The following is a 23,236-nucleotide window of genomic DNA, read 5'->3' on the forward strand; positions in this document are numbered from 1 at the left end:
TTCACCTGGACAGCCCAGAGATCAAAGTTCTTCATATGATGGGAAAAACTTTGTCAAGGTTTGGGGGAATCTTTGTGGTGGCCTAATTAGCAGATACTTCATTCCCAAGAGTTCTTGATACATCTCAATAAATAGTGTCGGTCACTGAGGCTGTTGAAGGTCTCACTGTCATTACTGGTCCTTGCTAAATATTGGACTTAATGAGCATGTCTTTGAGCATGGCTCAAAGTAGAGTATACGTTGTGGGGAGTGGAGTTGGAGCTAGAAGTCCTAGGAAGAACTATGGTGCAAGTTTTTCTTCAAGTTGCTGACAAGCAACTATCCCTGAGTGACAGTCTTATTTTCATTGCTAAAGTAGAAAGCACTAAGTGGAATATTCCAAAAACTTTGAACATTTTCTTCCACCTCCTTGGAAATAGTCTTATTGTAAATATCTTGTTTCAATGGAATTTTCCCTCCAATCCCAAACAGAGAAAGGTGGAGAAGTAAACTATTGAGGACAGTACACTGGGTTATTGCTATGAACATTGTTTATCACTGACTTCTTTGCTGGGTTCCTCTTTTGTCAACAATTAATGTGTCTTCCAGAATCAAAGGTTTCTTTTACTCTTGTCTTTGGCAATGTTTTACTAGGCTAATTTACATTTCTGAACATGTTTCTCTTAAGTGTTATTCTTCATTCTCAGGTTGTTATGTGTGTGTGTGTTAATCATTTGGTAGAGTATAACTAAGTGACTTATTTAATTTGAGTAAAATTTACATTTTTGCTTTACTGTAAGATCTTTTTGACTGTTCAAAATTGTGCTAATCTTTGCAGACATACTGTAAATTTACTTTTCATATTTTCTGATGGAAATAAATCCTGGTTTGCTTTGCATTATAATAATTAACTCTCTCATAAGGGACTTGTCTCCCTAACTAGATTATAAGCTGCCAGAGGACATAGACATAGACATAAAAAAGAGATTTTTATTTCTTTAGTGTGCTTTGTGTTACTAGCATGTGGTACAGTATTATATGAACTTGGTCCTTAATGCTTGCTGAATTAAGGTGATTTTAATGCATACTTCCTGTTTTAGTTGGCACTACAGTAAATACCATGGTATTATTTTCCTTCAGAAATCCTTATGAAGGCTCTCACTTCTGTTTTTCCCCATTTTACTTTCTGCTTATTCCCTTGGACTGTCTTCTTACATCGAAATATTCTAGGTATTTGGGTTATTTTTTAATGAAGGTGGTTCCTGTCTCAAATTTTACTCATGTCCAGGGTTAAAATAGAAAGTTTAAAAATGGCCAGAAGAAAATATCTAACCCACAGCCTTTGTCCATAGACTTCATTAAAAGAAGGATGATTGCATTAATAGAGCCCAGAGAAACAATTTGTACCATAGAATTCTTCCTTTTATAAAATTCTTTTAACTAACTCAGAACTTTATTGGGACTTTATCACTGTTATTAAAATAAGGTGAAAAGTTAAGATAATCAGTTGAAATCCTAACAGAAAATTAGTACTCTTTGAGTATGGCTTTGTGGGTAGAAGCAATTTAATGCTAATTGGTATTGTGCTGCAAGTGATGAAAATTTACATTTTTTATGTTATTAGATAAAAATTGTACTTCCAGTCTTCCATTTTTGAAAAAAAATTTAAGTGAATAAGAGAATATTACTTACTTTTATGACATTACAGTCTTAGGATTTACTTATAGTTTATATATCTAGTGTGGAAACAAGATTCTGCCAGATTTCATTTTACCTTATTTTTCTTTGTCAGTTTAGATTAAAAGTAATTATCAATATTAAATTTTACCACTGGGGAAATCCCTGATACTGTATCAAACATTAGGGACACACAAGTCAACAGGCCAAGCCCTTGATCTTGAGACTTGCTCTTGTGAGGCTTATGTATGTAGCAGCTTGGGCTACCTCTAGGTATGCCTGAGAGTTCCTTCTGGAGGACCTCTTTTGTTGCTCAGATGTGGCCTCTCTAAGCCCAACTTTGTAAGTGAAATCATTGTCCTCCCCATTATATGGGACATGACATCCAGGGTGAAAGTCTCCTTGACGGTGTGAGAGATGACTCCCAGGGATGTGAGCTTGGCCCTGGCACTGTGAGATCAACAATCTATCCTGACCAAAAGGGGGGAAAGAAGTGTAATTAATAAGGTATCATTGTTTGAGAGATAGAGTCGAGAGGCTACTCTGGAAGTTACTCTTACACAAACTTCAGTTAGACATTGCTACCTACATAGTTTGCCAGACCCCAACCAAAAACTTTCTTGTCAATCCTAAAGAACACCTAGGGCAATATGTAAGATTCTACAAAGTTTCCATGCACTAGGATAACTTTCCAGAAACCTGCAACCTCCAAATGGGTCCCTGGACCAGGTAAGTTCTGAAATGCAGAGGGGCCAGCCTATCCAGAGCATCCACTAGTTCCATCCCCCTATGCAATATTATCTTTGCACCTTACAACACGAAAAAAAAAAAAAAAAAATGGGCATAGCCCAAATACCTATAAAGAGTGGGAGAAAGACCAAAGGTGATAGTGGAGTTATACAGAGAAGGTAGGATTTAACAAATGAGTATGATTGCTGCATTATTATATTGAGATTTCTTTTAGTCTCCAGTATCTTAGAGCAGCTAGAAGTAAAAATTTAAAATTGTGGGATTGTAACCCATGCAAAACTCTGAGATCTGTTGTACAACTAATTGTTGCAATGTGCTTTGAAATATATTGCTTTTTTTATATATATATGTTATTTTTCATAAAAAAGGAAAATAAAAACATTGATTGTGATGACAAAAAAAAGTAATTACAGTGATGTTTGTGATTTTTTGTTTTAAGTGACATATCTTCATCCAAGATCATTTTGTACAGTATTGAACTTAGATGAAATAAAAATTCACTTATTTGCAAGTTCACTACCTAACAACTTCCTTGCCTTCAGAATATAATTTGGAAGCAAGCCCGAAGAGGCAGTCTTGGCAGATGAACATAATCCTTGTCCTAACACTCACATACCTCAGTTCCTGGGAAAGGGAGTTAGAGGTAAGAAATGACAATGAGGAACCACTGATAAAATTGGAGCTCATTATAACTGTCTCTAAAAGGAAGTGCTGCAAAAGAGAAGGCAAAAACAAAATAGGAAAACTAGAAAGCAGCGTAAGCTGAGGCTATTTAGTATATGGAAAATCCATCCAGGACATTTCAGTAAAAGCTGAATTCAGAGGTTAAATGATGCAGTGCTTAAAATCAGAGAAACATCTAATGGAGTTTATTAGCTTCCCAACTAAATGACTTTCAAAACTTCTGGGGCCTAAAGTGGTTTATCTCTGATCTTATTATGTACACAGTACTGGTGCAGAAATAGTGTCTCTTTAAGAGTGTTTTGTGTTGTTTTGAAATTCGCATACCTTTTAGAACCCCTTCACAAGGGAACCACATTTTGACCATGTTTCACTTATCTATCCTATATTTATTCAAAATGTTATTGAAACAACTTTGGACTTTTGCATCTTATGATAAGTATCATTTATATAAAACATACTAAAATTTAATAGTTCTCCAGTTGTGATGGTCATTTTCAAAATTCATCAGTTTCATATATCAGTCTGACAATTCAAGTTATTTGGGGTAAATATCTAAGAATTTACTACTTTACACTGATGTCTCTTCTCTGGCTGACCAGAGAACTGGTTCATCCAATAACAACAACTTAGTATTTATTAAGCACCAACAGCGATCCAGTATGTCTTTGATATTTTTTTCTATTTGATTTTAGTGCAACCCTATAGGCGGGAGCTATTACTTTTCCTTTTTTTTTTTTTTTTATTTCTGAGAATAGCCACAGAAATTGAGAATACCTTGCCCAAGGTCACACAGAATTTAGATTCTGGAACTCATATGTTAATTTTCATGCTCTGTTTGTCTATAATATATGATGCAGTGTGTTGGGTGTTTGTATCTATAATTTCTAATTATTAAATTTCATCAATCAAAAATAAGGATGAGGGCAGGCCACGGTGGCTCTGCAGGCAGACTTCTCGCCTGCTGTGCCAGAGACCCAGTCGATTCCTAGTGCCTGTTCATGGGGAAAAAAAAAAGAAACTCATGAATGTTTTTTTTTTTTACATAGTCATCAGCATTAGGAAGAAAAAGGAAGTAGAACTATGGAGTGAAATAAAACTACTTCAGAATTGGTGTATATTACTATGTTAACTTTAGCTGTATTTGCCAGCAGTCTGCATATAATTCATTACAAAGTCCTGCCATTTTTATTTCTGTTGTTTCCTCTTCCATCCCCTTCTTTCAGGACCCAGATTACTCAATTCAGGTATAGTTTATTTCCAGTTAGCTTTGTAGACAATGCTTGTAGTCTCACTGTGGTATGCCATCTTACTGGAAAATAAATCCTGTATCCCAGCAATGACTTCTCAGATGAACTGATTACAGCATGTGCACAAATTACAAACAGTGCTTTCTGCAGCAGGCAGGATAATGCCCCCCAAAGATGTCCACATTGTAATCCCTGGAACCTGTGAATATGTTTTGGTGCATGGCAAAATGGTCTTTGCAGATGTGATTAAGGATCTTATTTGTGAAGAGTAACCTGGAGTATCTGAGTGGGTCCATGTAATCACACTGGTCCTTATAGGTGAAAGACGAAGGCGGGAGAGTCCATGTTAGAGAGATATCATGTGGGAGAGACTCATCTGGCCATTGCTGGCTGTGAAAATGCAGGAAGGTGTCACCAGCTAAGAAATGCAGTAGCCACTGAAAGCTGGTAAGGGCAAGGGAAGGGATTTTCCCCTCGAGTCTCCAAGAGGAACCTAGCCCTACTGACCCTTGGATTTTAGCCCATTGAGACTACATTTCAGATTTTTTAATTTATGAAATATAACCACATACAGACATAAACATTCTTACCATATGATCATTCCATTTTTGTTGTATAATCAATAACTCACTGTTCTAGTTTGCTAGCTGCCGGAATGCAACACACCAGAGACGGATTGGCTTTTAATAAAAGGGGATTTATTTTGTTGGTTCTTCAGAGGAAAGGCAGCTAACTTTCCACCGAGGTTCTTTCTTACGTGGAAGGCGTAAGATGGTCTCTGCTGGTCTTCTCTCCAGGCCCCTGGGTTCCAAGAACTTTCCCCAGGGTGATTTCTTTCTCCATCTCCAAGGGCCCGGGCTGAGCTGCAAGTGCTGAGATGAGGAATGCCAAGCTGCTTGGACTGTGCTACATTGCGTTCTCTTATTTAAGCACAAGCCAATTAAGTTAAATGTCACTCATTGCAGCAGACACGCCTCCTAGCTGACTGCAGATGTAATTGGCAACAGATGAGGTTCACATACCGTTGGCTTATGTCCGCAGCAACAAGACTAGGTATGCTCACCTGGCCAAGTTGACAACTGAACCTAACTAACACACTCACAATATCATCACATAGTTGTATATTCATCATCATGATCATTTCTTAAAACATTTGCATCAGTTCAAAAAAAGAAATAAAAAGAAAACAGAAAAAAATTGATGCATACCATACCCCTTACTCCTCCCTTTCATTGATCACTAGGATTTCAATCTACTGAATTTATTTTAACGTTTGTTCCCCCTATTTATTTCTTTTTAATCCATATGTTTTACTTGTCTGTTGATAAGGTAGATAAAAGGGGGCATCAGACACAAGGTTTTCACAGTCACACAATCACATTGTGAAAGCTATATCATTATACAATTATCTGCAAGAAACATGGCTACTGGAACACAGCTGTACATTTTCAGGCAGTTCCTTGTAGTCCCTCCATTATACCCTAACTAAAAAGGTGATATCTACTTAATGCATAAGAATAACCTCCAGGACCTCTTGACTCTATTTGAAATCTCTCATGCACTGACACTTTACTGTGTTTCATTTCACTCTTCCCCCTTTTGGTCGAGATGTTTTTCTCAGTCCCTTGAGGCTGAGTCCCAGCTCATTCTAGGATTTCTGTCCTATGTGGCCAGGAAGGTCCACAACCCTGGGAGTCATGCCCCATGTAGAGAGGGCGAGGGCAGTGAGTTGCTTATCCTGTTGACAGAGAGAGTCCACATCTGAGCAACAGAAGAGGTTCTCTTGGAGGTGACTCTTAGGCCTAATTTTAAGTAGGCTTGACCTGTCCTTTGCGGGGTTAAGTTTCATATGAACATTTCAGACTTTTGACCTCCAGAACTGTAAGAGTAAATTTGTGTTGTTTTAAGTCACTAAGTTTGTAGTAACTTGTTACATAGCAATGGAAAATGCATGTACTGTCTCAACTATTTTAAACTAATTTTGTCTTTCTCAAGTTTCATACTGAGATTTAAGACCCTTTTGGACAGGGAAGTATATTTCAGATCAGTTGATTATTCTGTGCATTTCTTCCGAAGTCCATCACAAATTCATTCCCAATTCATTCCCCTGGACTTGAATGTTAGGCATCTCAGTAGTTATGCTATTGCCTTATATTGGTTAGCAATCATGTCAATGCCACGGCCAAAAGAGCTATGTAATCTTTGCTTATCAGTATCTCATTGTAATACGTAAAGGCCATAAGAAGTCCGCAAGAGCGATATTTACTGAGCCGCAGCAAAGCTTCATGTTTGTGCACTGATTTTTTTTTAGTGGCATGTGAGAATCTCTAAGTGTTGAATATTTTTTATTGATTGCTGTCTGTTGATTTTTTGGCTTGTTGTAGAAGACAACTGTAATATATACTTGAAATGTTGCAAAATGTAGCTTCTGTTATATAAGTTGGATTACTGCCCTGGTTTTATTAAATATACGAAAAAGTAAAGCTATGTTATGTGGTCAGGTACAATAGAGAAACGATCTCTATCTTTGACTAAGGTGTGACTGTCATCGGGGCCTGGTTTGGAAGGATGCCATTGCTTCTTTGGGCTGCAGTGAGAGTGCAGCCTGGATCATATGTGTTGATACTAGTACTCAGGTATTACAATTTCAGTTCAGCATTATGCTTTATGAGTTATGTGTCCTTGGGCAAGTTTCTTAAACTTTGTTAACCTCAGGTTTTTCCAATAGTAAAATGGATATAATATTCTTATAAAGTTAGTGTAGGGATTAAATAAAATTTGAAGTATAGTGTGGTATGTGGTAAGCATGCCAATGTTACTGTTATATTAATAGTATGATGGTAATATGATTAACATGTTTTTTTACCTGTGCATTTTGATTCAACCATTAAATGTTTAAATTTAAGTATTAAAACATTAGAGAAACTATTTTATAATACATGTGAGCTATTTTTATGAAAACCTTATTAAACTGGTTTAAATATTATTAGATTGTTTAAATTAATACTTTATTATAATAAAAACATTTAGATTATTTTTATTAAGAAATGAGAATTACACTATGACTAATTTTAACTTTAGAACGAGAACCCATTTATCAGAAAATATTGTGTGGTCACAAATATTCATTTATTTATTAATGTCATTTAAAAATGGAGACTGGTGTGCACAGTGGCTGAACTAGTGACCTATAACCAGATGCTCTGCCCTTATGCCCGAATTGCTTTCCGAGCACGCTCTGTTGCCCTCTAGTGGAGTCCACAGCCATCTAGAAACCAGCTCAGAGGAGGTACTTCCTGAATGTGAAGAAGTGTTTGTACTTCATTTAAAATAATTTTTACTGTATTTTTAGTACAGCTCACAGATTTAGACATGATAGCAAATGCAGGGATTTACATTTCAGCCAGTCATTATTTCTTCATGATCAACAGTCATACCTATATTTGGCTATGCTTTTTGTGGATCTTAGAAGGATAAGAGAAATTCTTTGCATTAATAAAACTCCTCTGTTTTTGTTCAGACTTCTTCCCATTAACCAGCTGAAAGTTTAACGAGTGGTAGTGAAGGAGTGTTTAATCTTTTCAGTGTGTAGTTGAAGAATTTGAGGTATGTTCTGTTTTGCTGGGAGGGTTGCTGAATTAGACTACTTAAAAAGAAAGTCCTGAATTATTTTATTTTTTGAGCTCTCATATTGACATTAAGACTCCGTTTGCAAATAAAGCGCTTATTTTAAAGCTTTGTTTTAGCAAATCAGGATATGGTATTTTTTGTTTCTTTTAATAGCAAAAAATTTTACATAGGGTCAACAGTGCTGATATTATGAAAACACAACATTGGTGAGGAAGTTTGAAGAATGTTTCAGAATTAAATGCATAAGCTCCAAAACACAAAATGATTATTTTAACCAAGAAAGTGCATCTCAAAACTTTTTTAAGATTACTGTCTGCTTATAGAATTGCAAAATGCATTCTAGGGACAGAGGAGATATCTGTGATCAAATGGTGTAGCCCCATCATCTTGAAAAAGAGGACAAAATCTGAACCAGGAAGAATTTAAAGGACTTCCTGTCTCCAGCTCCATTTCTGGGCTAAAAATATCACAGGCAGATCAAAGCTACTCATTTTTTTTTTTTGCCCTTCAAGTTGGTTTCGTCTCTTTGAGGGCCTGATCTCTGTCAATAGAAGCACCTTCTCCTAGTCTTCAGAATTAAAATCACAGTTCTAAACATTTAGGAATTTAATGAAGCTGATTCCTTCCTTCCTCATGTATCTGTTCTGCTCTTTCCTTTTTCACAACTGCTAAATTTAAATGAACAACATTTCAGACTAGAGTTACAAAATTGATAAGGAGTTAGTCTCTTTGCCCTTAACAAATCTATCTGGTAAGTTTAAGCAAAATGGTTAAGAGCTTGGATTTTAAATAGGCAAAGTCTGTTCATTTCTTGGCTCTGAAAGACATGTGGCCTTGGGTGATTAACTTCTGTGTCCCACTTTTCTCGCAGGCAATTGGAGTATAAAATAGTACTCATTTTATAAGTTAGTATGTAAAGTGTTTAGGAAAGTACTGGCGTATAGAAAGTCATAAGTAAGTGTTAGCTGCTATTAAAATTAACATACTACTATTATTCATGTCAGTTACATTATTCCTAAAATATTGCTTCATTCATGCCATTCCTTCTAGTGTCTGTTAACTCCAGTCCAAACTTCATAGCCATACATTATTCAGAGCCCTCAGAATGTCCCTAAACTGTTTTTCTCAAACTGAACTTGCTCAAACTTCAGTGTTAGCAAAACTGTTCTTTTATGTTCCATGTGCTTTCTTGCTCCATAGCTTTTTTCTTAAGGTTCCGTTTGTCCTTGTCTTGCTCTCTGCTTAACCAGGATTCAATTGTACTATGTTATAGAATGTAATCTCCATGAGGACAGTTTGCTTTCCTGGCTGCTGTCTCTCCAGTGCTTGCAGCAGTGCCTGGCGCTTCATCCTGCTCAGAGAGTTGTATGAAGAAATGAATGAATAAAGCTTCGAAGCTTTGAGTAATACTTAACCACTCTGAACTCCAGTTTTTCCATTGGTGAAATAAGAGTGATAAATGTTATCTTCCTCACAGTTTCAAGGGGATAGTAGAGAAATTGTGTATGAAAATACAATGAAGATTATAAACACTATATACCTGCAAATAATGTATTTAGTCCTGCTCAATTCTTACTGATCTTTTAAGATCCAGGTCAGATTGTGTGTGTGTGTGTATATATATATATATATTTTTTTTCTTTGCCAGTTTTTATTTCTAGACTATTACAATCCAAAGTGAGTTGTGTCTTCTGAACTTTCATAGAAATAATTGTTTTTTTAATGAAAAAAATTTTATTGGAGAAGTTGTGGGTTTACAGAATAATCATGCATAAGGTACAGGATTCCCATACCCCCACCCCTTCACCCACACCTCCCATTTGTATAGAACATTTGTTATAGTTTTTGATACACTTTTATAGTTGTTCAATTTTTTAGCAATAATTAATTTGTTACAATTGAAAGATTATTAAAATAGGTATTATTAACTATTTTCCATAGTTTACATTAGGTTTATTTTTTCCCATATGCCTCCTCATTATTAATACCTTCTATTAGTGTCCTACATTTGTTAAAAGTCATGAAAGAACATGCTTCAACTTGTACTATTAACTATAGTCTATCATCTACAGTAGGATTCACTGTTACACAGACCTATGTGTTATCCTTCGATTTTTATTCTGGTAACATATATTTCCCAGACTCCCTTTATAAGTGCATTTGCTTATACAGTTCAGTGGTGTTGATCAGACTCACAGTAATGTGCTAACACTACCACAACCATGTCCCAACATTTACCATCAATCTATAAAGAAAATGTTTACAAATTAAGCATCAGCTCCCCATTTCCTATCCCCAATCTTTCTCCCTGTAACCTATATTCTAGACTATAACTCTATACCTTTGTCAATTATAATTAGTCATGCAATATTTGTCCTTTTGTGTCTGATGTATTTCATTCAGTATAATGTCCTCAAGGTTCATCCAAGCTGTCACATGCATCAGGACTGCATTCCTTTTTCTACAGTTGAATAATATTCCATCATATGTATATACCACATTTTGTTTATCTGTTCACTGATTGATGGACATTGGTTTGCTTCCGTCTTTTGACAGTTATGAATAATGCCAATATGAACATGGGTGTGCAAATATCTGCTTGAGTCCTTGCTTTCAATTCTTCTGGGTACATACCTGGTAGAGGGATTGCCAGATCATATGGTAATTCTACATTTAGCTTCCTGAGGAACAGCTAAACTGTTTAACTGCTTAAAGTTGTTTACCTTTCATATATTTGTGAATTTTCTAGTTCTCTGTTACTGATTTCCATCTTCATTACATTATATTCAGGGAAAGTGCTTTGCATAATTTCAGTCTTTTTAAATTTATTGAGACTTGTTCTGTGACCCAACATGTGGTCTATCCTGGATAATGATCCATGAGCACATGAGAAGAATGTATATCCTGCTGTTTTGGGGATATAAAGATCTGTATACATCTGTTAGGTCTAGTGCATATTTTGTATTATTTAAGTTCTCTATTCCTTACTGATCCTCTGTCTAGATGTTCTGTCTGTTGATGAGAGTGGTGTATTGAAGTCTCCAACTATTATTGTAGAGATGTCTGTTTCTTTCTTCAGTTTTGCCAGTGTTTGAACTCAACAAATTTGGGCGCCTTTGTTATCTGCATAAATATTTATGATTTTTATATCTTCTTGGATTGCCCCTTTTATTAACATATAGAGTCCTTTTTTGTCTCCAGTTTTGCATTTGAAGTCTTTTTGTCTGATATTAGTTATAGCTACTGCAGCTCCATTTTGTTACTGTTTGCATGGAATATGTTTTTTTCCAGTCTTTCACTGTTAACCTATTTGTGTCTTTGGGTCTAAGGTGAGTTTCTTTTTTTTTTTTATTTATTTTTTATTTTTTTTATTTATTTTTTTTTTATTAATTAAAAAAAGAATTAACAAAACAATTAGAAATCATTTCAATGTACATGTACAATCAGTAATTCTTAATAACATCACATAGTTGCATATTCATCATTTCTTAGTACATTTGCATCGATTTAGAAAAAGAAATAAAAAGACAACAGAATAAGAATTAAAACAATAATAGAAAAAAAAACAAAAAAAACAAAAACAAAAAACCTATACCTCACATGCAGCTTCATTCAGTGTTTTAACATAATTGCATTACAATTGGGTAGTATTGTGCTGTCCATTTCTGAGTTTTTATATCCAGTCCCGTTGTACAGTCTGTATCCCTTCATCTCCAATTATCCCTTCTCTTTTTTTTTTTTAATTAACAGAAAAAAAGAAATTAACCCATAATTTAGAGATCATACCATTCTACACATGCAGTCATTAATTCTTAACATCATCACATAGCTGCATGATCATCATTTCTTAGTACATTTGCATTGGTTTAGAAGAACTAGCAACATAACCGAAAAAGATATAGAATGTTAATATAGAGAAAAAAATAAAAGTAATAATAGTAAAATCAAAACAAAACAACACAAAACAAAACAAAAACCTATAGCTCAGATGCAGCTTCATTCAGTGTTTTAACATGATTACTTTACAATTAGGTATTATTGTGCTGTCCATTTTTGAGTTTTTGTATCTAGTCCTGTTGCACAGTCTGTATCCCTTCAGCTTCAACTACCCATTGTCTTACCCTGTTTCTAACTCCTGCTGAACTCTGTTACCAATGACATATTTCAAGTTTATTCTCGAATGTCCGTTCACATCAGTGGGACCATACAGTATTTGTCCTTTAGTTTTTGGCTGGATTCACTCAGCATAATATTCTCTAGGTCCATCCATGTTATTACATGGTTCATAAGTTTATCTTGTCTTAAAGCTGCATAATATTCCATCGTATGTATATACCACAGTTTGTTTAGCCACTCTTCTGTTGATGGAGATTTTGGCTGTTTCCATCTCTTTGCAATTGTAAATAATGCTGCTATAAACATTGGTGTGCAAATGTCCGTTTGTGTCTTTGCCCTTAAGTCCTTTGAGTAGATACCTAGCAATGGTATTGCTGGGTCGTATGGCAATTCTATATTCAGCTTTTTGAGGAACCGCCAAACTGCCTTCCACAGTGGTTGCACCCTTTGACATTCCCACCAACAGTGGATAAGTGTGCCTCTTTCTCCGCATCCTCTCCAGCACTTGTCATTTTCTGTTTTGTTGATAATGGCCATTCTGGTGGGTGTGAGATGATATCTCATTGTGGTTTTGATTTGCATTTCTCTAATGGCCAGGGACATTGAGCATCTCTTCATGTGCCTCTTGGCCATCCGTATTTCCTCTTCTGATAGGTGTCTGTTCAAGTCTTTTTCCCATTTTGTAATTGGGTTGGCTGTCTTTTTGTTGTTGAGATGAACAATCTCTTTATAAATTCTGGATACTAGACCTTTATCTGATATATCATTTCCAAATATTGTCTCCCATTGTGAAGGCTGTCTTTCTACTTTCTTGATGAAGTTCTTTGATGCACAAAAGTGTTTAATTTTGAGGAGTTCCCATTTATTTATTTCCTTCTTCAGTGCTCTTGCTTTAGGTTTAAGGTCCATAAAACCGCCTCCAGTTGTAAGATCCATAAGATATCTCCCTACATTTTCCTCTAACTGTTTTATGGTCTTAGACCTAATGTTTAGATCTTTGATCCATTTTGAGTTAACTTTTGTATAGGGTGTGAGAGATGGGTCTTCTTTCATTCTTTTGCATATGGATATCCAGTTCTCTAGGCACCATTTATTGAAGAGACTGCTCTGTCCCAGGTGAGTTGGCTTGACTGCCTTATCAAAGATCAAATGTCCATAGATGAGAGGGTCTATATCTGAGCACTCTATTCGATTCCATTGGTCGATATATCTATCTTTATGCCAATACCATGCTGTTTTGACCACTGTGGCTTCATAATATGCCTTAAAGTCAGGCAGCGCGAGACCTCCAGCTTCGTTTTTTTTCCTCAAGATGTTTTTAGCAATTCGGGGCACCCTGCCCTTCCAGATAAATTTGCTTATTGGTTTTTCTATTTCTGAAAAATAAGTTGTTGGGATTTTGATTGGTATTGCATTGAATCTGTAAATCAATTTAGGTAGGATTGACATCTTAACTATATTTAGTCTTCCAATCCATGAACACGGTATACCCTTCCATCTATTTAGGTCTTCTGTGATTTCTTTTAGCAGTTTTTTGTAGTTTTCTTTATATAGGTTTTTTGTCTCTTTAGTTAAATTTATTCCTAGGTATTTTATTCTTTTAGTTGCAATTGTGAATGGGATTCGTTTCTTGATTTCCCCCTCAGCTTGTTCCTTACTAGTGTATAGAAATGCTACAGATTTTTGAATGTTGATCTTGTAACCTGCTACTTTGCTGTACTCATTTATTAGCTCTAGTAGTTTTGTTGTGGATTTTTCCGGGTTTTCGACGTATAGTATCATATCATCTGCAAACAGTGATAGTTTTACTTCTTCCTTTCCAATTTTGATGCCTTGTATTTCTTTTTCTTGTCTAATTGCTCTGGCTAGAACCTCCAACACAATGTTGAATAATAGTGGTGATAGTGGACATCCTTGTCTTGTTCCTGATCTTAGGGGGAAAGTTTTCAATTTTTCCCCATTGAGGATGATATTAGCTGTGGGTTTTTCATATATTCCCTCTATCATTTTAAGGAAGTTCCCTTGTATTCCTATCTTTTGAAGTGTTTTCAACAGGAAAGGATGTTGAATCTTGTCGAATGCCTTCTCTGCATCAATTGAGATGATCATGTGATTTTTCTGCTTTGATTTGTTGATATGGTGTATTACATTAATTGATTTTCTTATGTTGAACCATCCTTGCATACCTGGGATGAATCCTACTTGGTCATGATGTATAATTCTTTTAATGTGTTGTTGGATACGATTTGCTAGAATTTTATTGAGGATTTTTGCATCTGTATTCATTAGAGAGATTGGTCTGTAGTCTTCTTTTTTTGTAATATCTTTGCCTGGTTTTGGTATGAGGGTGATGTTGGCTTCATAGAATGAATTAGGTAGTTTTCCCTCCACTTCGATTTTTTTGAAGAGTTTGAAGAGAATTGGTACTAATTCTTTCTGGAACGTTTGGTAGAATTCACATGTGAAGCCATCTGGTCCTGGACTTTTCTTTTTAGGAAGCTTTTGGATGACTAATTCAATTTCTTTACTTGTGATTGGTTTGTTGAGGTCATCTATGTCTTCTTGAGTCAAAGTTGGTTGTTCATGTCTTTCCAGGAACCCGTCCATTTCCTCTAAATTGTTGTATTTATTAGCGTAAAGTTGTTCATAGTATCCTGTTATTACCTCCTTTATTTCTGTGAGGTCAGTAGTTATGTCTCCTCTTCCATTTCTGATCTTATTTATTTGCATCCTCTCTCTTCTTCTTTTTGTCAATCTTGCTAAGGGCCCATCAATCTTATTGATTTTCTCATAGAACCAACTTCTGGCCTTGTTGATTTTCTCTATTGTTTTCATGTTTTCAATTTCATTTATTTGTGCTCTAATCTTTGTTATTTCTTTCCTTTTGCTTGCTTTGGGGTTAGCTTGCTGTTCTTTCTCCAGTTCTTCCAAATGGATAGTTAATTCCTGAATTTTTGCCTTTTCTTCTTTTCTGATATAGGCATTTAGAGCAATAAATTTCCCTCTTAGCACTGCCTTTGCTGCGTCCCATAAGTTTTGATATGTTGTGTTTTCATTTTCATTCACCTCGAGGTATTTGCTAATTTCTCTTGCAATTTCTTCTTTGACCCAGTCGTTGTTTAGGAGTGTGTTGTTGAGCCTCCACGTATTTGTGAATTTTCTGGCACTCTGCCTATTATTGATTTCCAACATCATTCCTTTATGGTCCAAGAAAGTGTTGTGTAAGATTTCAATCTTTTTAAATTTGTTAAGACTTGCTTTGTGACCCAGCATATGGTCTATCTTTGAGAATGATCCATGAGCACTTGAGAAAAAGGTGTATCCTGCTGTTGTGGGATGTAATGTCCTATAAATGTCTATTAAGTCTAGTTCATTTATAGTAATATTCAGATTCTCTATTTCTTTGTTGATCCTCTGTCTAGATGTTCTGTCCCTTGATGAGAGTGGTGAGTTGAAGTCTCCAACTATTATGGTATATGAGTCTATTTCCCTTTTCAGTGTTTGCAGTATATTCCTCACGTATTTTGGGGCATTCTGATTCGGTGCGTAAATATTTATGATTGTTATGTCTTCTTGTTTAATTGTTCCTTTTATTAGTATATAGTGTCCTTCTTTGTCTCTTTTAACTGTTTTACATTTGAAGTCTAATTTGTTGGATATTAGTATAGCCACTCCTGCTCTTTTCTGGTTGTTATTTGCATGAAATATCTTTTCCCAGCCTTTCACTTTCAACCTATGTTTATCTTTGGGTCTAAGATGTGTTTCCTGTAGACAGCATATAGAAGGATCCTGTTTTTTAATCCATTCTGCCAATCTATGTCTTTTGATTGGGGAATTCAGTCCATTGACATTTAGTGTTATTACTGTTTGGATAATATTTTCCTCTAACATTTTGCCTTTTGTATTATATATATCATATCTGATTTTCCTTCTTTCTACACTCTTTTCCATATCTCTCTCTTCTGTCTTTTTGTATCTGACTCTAGTGCTCCCTTTAGTATTTCTTGCAGAGCTGGTCTCTTGGTCACAAATTCTTTCAGTGACTTTTTGTCTGAGAATGTTTTAATTTCTTCCTCATTTTTGAAGGATAATTTTGCTGGATATAGGAGTCTTGGTTGGCAGTTTTTCTCTTTTAGTATTTTAAATATATCATCCCACTGTCTTCTAGCTTCCATGGTTTCTGCTGAGAAATCTACACAAAGTCTTATTGGGTTTCCCTTGTATGTAATGGATTGTTTTTCTCTTGCTGCTTTCAAGATCTTCTCTTTCTCTTTGACCTCTGACATTCTAACTAGTAAGTGTCTTGGAGAACGCCTATTTGGGTCTAATCTCTTTGGGGTGCGCTGCACTTCTTGGATCTGTAATTTTAGGTCTTTCATAAGAGTTGGGAAATTTTAAGTGAAAATTTCTTCCATTAGTTTTTCTCCTCCTTTTCCCTTCTCTTCTCCTTCTGGGACACCCACAACACGTATATTTGTGCGGTTCATATTGTCCTTGAGTTCCCTGATACCCTGTTCAAATTTTTCCATTCTTTTCCCGATAGTTTCTGTTTCTTTTTGGGATTTAGATGTTCCATCCTCCAAATCACTAATTCTATCTTCTGTCTCTTTAAATCTATCATTGTAGCTATCCATTATTTTTTCTATGTTTGCTACTTTATCCTTCACTTCCATAAGTTCTGCGATTTGTTTTTTCAGTTTTTCTATTTCTTCTTTATGTTCAGCCCATGTCCTCTTCATGTCCTCCCTCAATTTATCGATTTCATTTTTGAAGAGGTTTTCCATTTCTGTTCGTATATTCAGGATTAGTTGTCTCAGCTCTTGTGTCTCATTTGAGCTATTGGTTTGTTCCTTTGACTGGGCCATATTCTCAATCTTTTGAGCGTGGACAGTTATCTTCTGCTGCTGGCGTCTGGGCATTTATTCAGATTTCTCTTGGTGTTGGACACAGCAAGGTTGTAATATTTTTCTGTGAAATCTCTGGGTTCTGTTTTTCTTATCCTGCCCAGTAGGTGGCGCTCGTGGCACACGTTTGTCTGCAGGTCCCACCAGTAAAAGGTGCTGTGGGACCTTAAACTTTGGAAAACTCTCGCCGTCCGGGGGGTTCGCTAGCCGAAACGGCTTGAGCCGGCCCGGGGTCCGAACGCAGAGAGGGTTGCTGGTCGCCGCAGCCAGGGAAAGAGCCCGTCCGAATTTCCTAGTCGGCCCTGGGCAACAAGCGTGGCGGGAGGGCGCCAGCGGCAGCGGCCCGCCCGAGAGAGTGCACGTTCCCCGGGAGTCACGGGTTTGGAAGGGGCCTCCCCCACCCGTCACCGTTCTCCGCGGCCTGGGGGTTTCCAATCCAATTCTCTCAGTTGGTCCGGGGGCTGCGCGTGGTGTGGGCGCCAGCCGTCTTTGTTTCAGGGGACCGCCTCTCCAATTCTCCCAGCCGGCCTGGGAAGGGGGAAGGGAGTAACTCCGGCCGCTTGCCACCCCGCCCGGTAAGGCCCGCGCGCCTCGGCGATCTCACCCGAGCTGCTTCTCTCAGCCAGCCAGCCGTTCCAGGATGGGGTACGCTGTCTTTTTTATCTCTGTTGTGGCTTTGGGCGCTTTCTGTATCGTTTCTACTCCCCTAGTAGGTGTCCTGGAGAAGAAACTAAGATCCGCGCGTCTTACTAAGCCGCCATCTTCCAGGAAGTCTCTAAGGTGAGTTTCTTGTAAACGTCATACAGTTGGATCATTTTTTATCCATTCTCACAGTCTTTGCTTTTGGTTGGGGAGTTTAAACCACTAATATTCAGTGTTGTTGCAAAGGCAATACTCATCTCAGCCATTTATATGTCATATCTTTTATTTTATTGTCTGTCTTTTTATCCTTTTAGTTATCCTTACTGATACTCTTGTTTTCAGCACCCTCATCCAAGTCTCTCTTTCCTGTCTTTTCCATTCAGCCTGCAGAATTCCCTTGAGTATTTCTTGTAGGACAGGTCTCTTGTTGATAAACTCTCTCAGTTTCTGTTTATCTGTTTATATTTTAAACTCTGCCTCATTTTTGAAGGACAGTTTTGCTGGGTCAGGGATTTTTAGCTGGAAGTTTTTCTCTTTCATTTTCTTAAATGTTATCTTAAATATATCATATCAGTGACTTCTTGTCCATATACTGTTATTGTGTTTCCCTTGTATGTGATGAATCTTGTTTCTCTTGCTGCTGTTAGGATTCTCTCCTTTTCTTTGGCATTTGACATTCTAATTGGTATGACTTGGAGTAAGTCTTGAGGATTATTCTGCTTGTCATATGTTGTGCTTCTTGAATATGTATATTTATGTCCTTTATAAGAGTTGGAAAATTTTTGGCTGTTATTTCCTCAGATATTCTTTCTGGCCCTTTTCCCTTCCCTTCTCCTTCGGGGATACTCATGACGCGTATGTTTTTGCTCTCTTTCCTATCATTCAAATCCCAGAGGCACTGCTCTATTTTCCCCAGTCTTTTCTCTAGCTGTTCTTTTGTCTGTAAGATTTCAACTGTCCTGTCTTCCAACTCGTGGATTCTTTCTCTGTGTGTTCAGATATGCTATTGTTTGCCTCTAGTATGTTTTTAGTCTCTTCTATTGTCTTTCATTCCCATTATTTCTGCTCCGTTTCTTTTTATATTTTCAGATTCTTCTTAGTATTCATATAATCATCTTAATACCCTTTATCTCTTTAGCCATATATTCATTCATCCCCTTTAATTGATTTAGAAGATTTGTTTGAACACCTCTGGTTGTTCCAAATTCTGAGTCTCCTATGAAGTTGAATTTGTTTTTTGAGCCATATCTTCCTATCTCTTAGTATATATAGCTTGCAATTTTTTTTCCTGATGTCTAGGCATATGATTATCTTACTGAGTTTATGCTGGAGATCAGTTTCTATCTCTTGCCTAAGAGTTTCTAGTTGATTGGCTTTGTGCTAACATACTTCTTTGACACCTGGTTCAACGTATTCTAGACATTTAGAATGGCTCTTGTTCAAGTGATTGGATTTCTTTCCTCTCTTATACGTTTGATTCTTGCCTTGGATATACAGTACAGTTTTTGATAGTGCATTCTTTGTGCAATTGTTTTACCTCTGGGAGAAACTTACTTTTCCCTCTTCCTTCTCTGAGAATGTTGATCTGTTCCATTAGTGTTTTATTTGACTTGGCAGTTTTTTATTTTATTTTTTTTAACACTCCTTTCTTTATCTCTAGCCTATTTTGCCAGGAATGCAAATTCTGGGTGAAGAGTCATTCTGGAGAGGATTTTCTTAGTCTTTATTTCCCAGTCAAACAGATCCAGGGGCCCATGAAGAGGGTGTAGTTCCAGAGTACCCTGGGAAGGAGACCTGGAAAGATGCCAAGCTTCTTTTTGAAGGTTCCCTGAATCTGCTTTCCTGACCTGCCCATCAGATGGCACCTTCAACAAACTGTTCCCCGTAGTCCTGAGATGGTGATATGCCTCTAAGTCTGAACCGACTCTGCTGCTCTTGGGGGAGAGATTGAAACAAAGGCTCCCAGCTGCTTTTGTCCAGGTCAGGTTGAAACCGTAGCTTAGAGCTAAGACCTAGAGATTTGAATTCTCTAATGGAAAGCTGTAAAGAGTGCTGGGCTGTGTCCACACCCTACTTTCTCGGAGAAGAACTGTGCTTTGGCAAACTGTTCCCCATAGCCCTAAGAAGGCACTGTGTCTTTAAACCACCCTGTTGAGGGTGAGGTTAAAACGGAGGTTGCCTGCTGCTTTTTATCCTGGACAGGTTGGAAATGTAGCTGCCTTCATAGCTGGAACCCAGCCATCTGATTTCGATAAACCAAAGCCATATTCAGTGTTTGGCACTGCCCCTTCCCCTGTTTTCTTGGTAAAGAAGACTTTTATTTCCAGCCAGGGACCAGATCCTAAGGGGGTTTGTGGTGAGAGTCAGCAATGGGTGCTACCCTCAGCAGCATGGAGGGTTTTAACAGCTGCTTACCATAGCTTATCAGTCTCTTCACTCCTCCCTTTCCTGCCTGATACATAGCATTCTTCTGGCTTCTTGAACCTCTGAACAGTTGTTTCAGACTGTTGTTGGCTGTTTACTAGCTGGCCTAGAAGATGAACTGAGTTCTGTAGTTCTCTAGTCCACCATCTTCCTGACACAAATAGAGTATTTTTTTCTTTGATATATTTTTTGCCTAATAACATTAATCAATGACTGTCTTGAAATGTTTCTTAAGAACTTGATTATTGTTAAAGTTTTTAGTCTTAATTTTGTCTTTCCAAATGTCTTAGATACTCTTTTAGGACTTAGATGGATTTTTAAAGCACTTTTTAACCCTTGGACTACTTACCTGTAGGTTGGTGTTTAATAAACATTTAATTTTATTGATAGAGTTGAAACTAGCACTCAGGATTTCTAATATCTGTTTATCCCAGTGAATTTTGTTGTTTCTTTTAATATTTTATTAGAAGTCAGTTTGTAGGCACGTTTCTACCCCAGAGGAGCTCTTTGGACTACATGCCTGTGTGACCTTACCATGGCAAAGACAAATGGTGTTGGGAGACAGGAATTTAAACCAAAGTAATTGTTATGATGGTGATGTCAAGTACATTCTCCCTGGTGCCTCCTGCAGTTCAGTTGGTTGCCAGCTATAGTTTACGTGTGTGTTTGCTCACCCTGAATGTGCATGTTTTTTTGTGCCCATCTGTGACACGAATATTTCATCACATGCTGGAGAGAAAAGAGATTAATAAGTTTAGTGGTGCTATTAATTTAGCCAGGCATCTGAGTAGAATGAAGAGTAAAACAAAAGAACGTGTTTTCTTCAAGTATATAAGTTTGGTTGGAGAGGAAGAGGCAATAAAATTGGAGATTGCAATAGTGCTTTACTTAGAGCTACAAATGTAATAATTTGCAAAAAACATCAATGAACGTTTTAACCTTACAGCATGCCTTCAGCTGCATGTTATGTTATTGGACCCCGTTCTACCCATTTTCTCTCACATTAGCTTCCTTGGAAGCTGTTTTTATGGGTATATCAATGCCCAAGAAGTATGGGATTAGTGTTATTATTATTTTAAATATATCAGTTTTTTACCTATACGACTCATAAATTTCACTTTCATTATAATACCTGAAATTACACCAAAAAGAAAGCTATTTAGTTATAAAACATTCTCTCTTAAAAATTCATATGCCTCCAGGTGCACATTGGGTATTTCACCATCAATACATAAGGGTATATTGATTTAATTAGATTGCATTTCTCCACTCACATAGCCGAAATCAGCTTCACTAAGGGAATAATGTAGAGTATTATGTGGCAGAACACTGGGCTTTGGTAGTTTGAGCTCAGTTTTTTCTGTTTATTCTTTTAATCTCTCTGACCTCAGTTCATTCATTTATAGAATCAGCTACTCCTGTCTCACTAACCAAACTGGATTGGTTGGAGGATTGAATGACATAAAGTGTGTGGTCCCACTTTGAATTATCATGTAATGAATATATCGGTTTTTTTCTTATCCCTTGTCGCAGTGATCCTGAATTATGCATTTTCACACAGTGCATGAGATGCCTACAGAAAAGCCAGGAGGGGGAATGCAAGAGTGGTTGGAAGTTGGCTGGTTATGTCAAAAGGACACTCTACTTTTCTTGCCATGCAATGAGGTGTTCAGGAAAGAAGAAACCTCTTTAGCTGGTCAAGAAGGGAGGCAGCGAGGCTTATAGAAAGGGGTAAGTTACTGAAAAGAGGATTGAATTTACCCTTAGGAATGCAGTGGGTGAGAAGAAAGGACATCAGAGCTTGTGTACAAACAAGCCAAGGATAGCATAAACCATACTGCAGGGAAAGTTACCCAGAGTGTCCCAAGACTCTGAACCTTGAGACATCTGTGTGTATGTGTTCACTACCTGTTCTTCCTCTGAATGATCAGGAGTGGGGTGCTTCTAGGGGTGTGTGTGTTTGCCATGGGGTGGGAGAGATCCCCCAAATTAAGGAAATTATGAAAAGTAAAGCAGCTGAATAACTGGGAATAAAAAAGAGAGGCCAACAACAGGGATATTTGTGACCCTTGAAAGTTAAACAAGAAGCCAGGTAGTTCCTTCATACTTTCTCCAATAGATGCTTTGCTTTTCCATAATTTTCTGGTACTAGCCATGTACAATTAATTTTAATTATTGTTTTTTACTGTGCTAATTTTTCTTTTTCCAGGGCTTAAATACACTTGATATTATTCATTAGTTACATTGTATATCAAATGGACTTTTTGAGAGGCTGTTCTTGGAATCAAACTATTCCTATTGAGGTAACTTGTTCCAAATTCCATATGAACGTCTTACATTTCTAAACAGTTTTTCACTAAATAAGGATGTTTGGTTTCTTGAAACCTAGGCTTTTAAATTGTAGCTTTAAAAAATTCTAAAAGTCTGTATTCTTCTGTTTAAAATTAAAGTGTACTTTCCTCATGAAAGGAATAGAAGCTTCACTTACAGAATTTTGGCAGGATTACTGAAATTTATATTTATTGCTTTTACATAACTTAAGGTATCTTTTTTAGCTTTCCTTCTTTTGATGTTATGAATGAATTTTGAAGGATCAAATGACGTTTTCCTTAGCAATAAAGAAGAAAGTCTCTGTGTAGACTTTAATCAGAGGAGTAAAGTAACATAGAAGCCTGTGCAGACACAATGTCTTTATTATTCTCAACTCAAAATATATGTGAAACACGTATTTACACAATACTTAACCATAAACAGACTAGAAAGACTACAAAATTATATGATTTGAAATGATTATAATAGCCCAACCATCTGAAAAAAATTTATATATATAGTTATAGAACCTCATACTTCTTAACTGGCAACAAGTATAGAACTTGATTTTCTAGACTGCTACTTTACTGTAGCTACTGTGCTACTGTGCACCAGTTTGAAATAAATGAGTTTGAAATGAACCTACCATGATTGCATAATTGTTTTCAATAACCCACCTTTTAAATGGAAATTTTATAAAATTCTTGGTTAATTTATTTAAAAATTAAATTATCTAATATTGCTAAGACTCAGGAGCCTAGGGCTGCAGTTGAGTGACGGAACCTTCTAAGTATCCTTAAATATTTGGATGATCATAGGAAAGGAAGAATAAATTCATTTCCCATTGTTTCAAGAAGTTGGGTCAATGAACAC

General features: G+C 36.7%; 1 protein-coding gene across 17 annotated transcripts in view; it reads left to right on the forward strand.

Moving 5' to 3' along the window:
• Positions 1–23,236, forward strand: part of PARD3B (par-3 family cell polarity regulator beta) — a 1,143,268-nt gene that overhangs the window by 175,386 nt on the left and 944,646 nt on the right. For 9 of the 17 annotated variants that reach the window (XM_077154797.1, XM_077154802.1, XM_077154801.1 and 6 more), the window contains 2 exons: positions 21,587–21,784; positions 22,263–22,356. The exons of 6 other annotated variants lie outside the window; for them this stretch is intronic. The gene's annotated coding sequence lies outside the window, so the exon portion shown is untranslated. Of the gene's footprint in view, positions 1–2,948; positions 3,050–7,868; positions 11,297–17,767; positions 19,610–21,586; positions 21,785–22,262; positions 22,357–23,236 lie in introns of those variants that run through there. 2 more of the 17 variants (XM_077154807.1, XM_077154798.1) reach the window with 2 other exon arrangements.

Source organism: Tamandua tetradactyla, chromosome 3, assembly GCF_023851605.1.
Source record: "Tamandua tetradactyla isolate mTamTet1 chromosome 3, mTamTet1.pri, whole genome shotgun sequence".
Taxonomy (NCBI): Eukaryota; Metazoa; Chordata; class Mammalia; order Pilosa; family Myrmecophagidae; genus Tamandua; species Tamandua tetradactyla.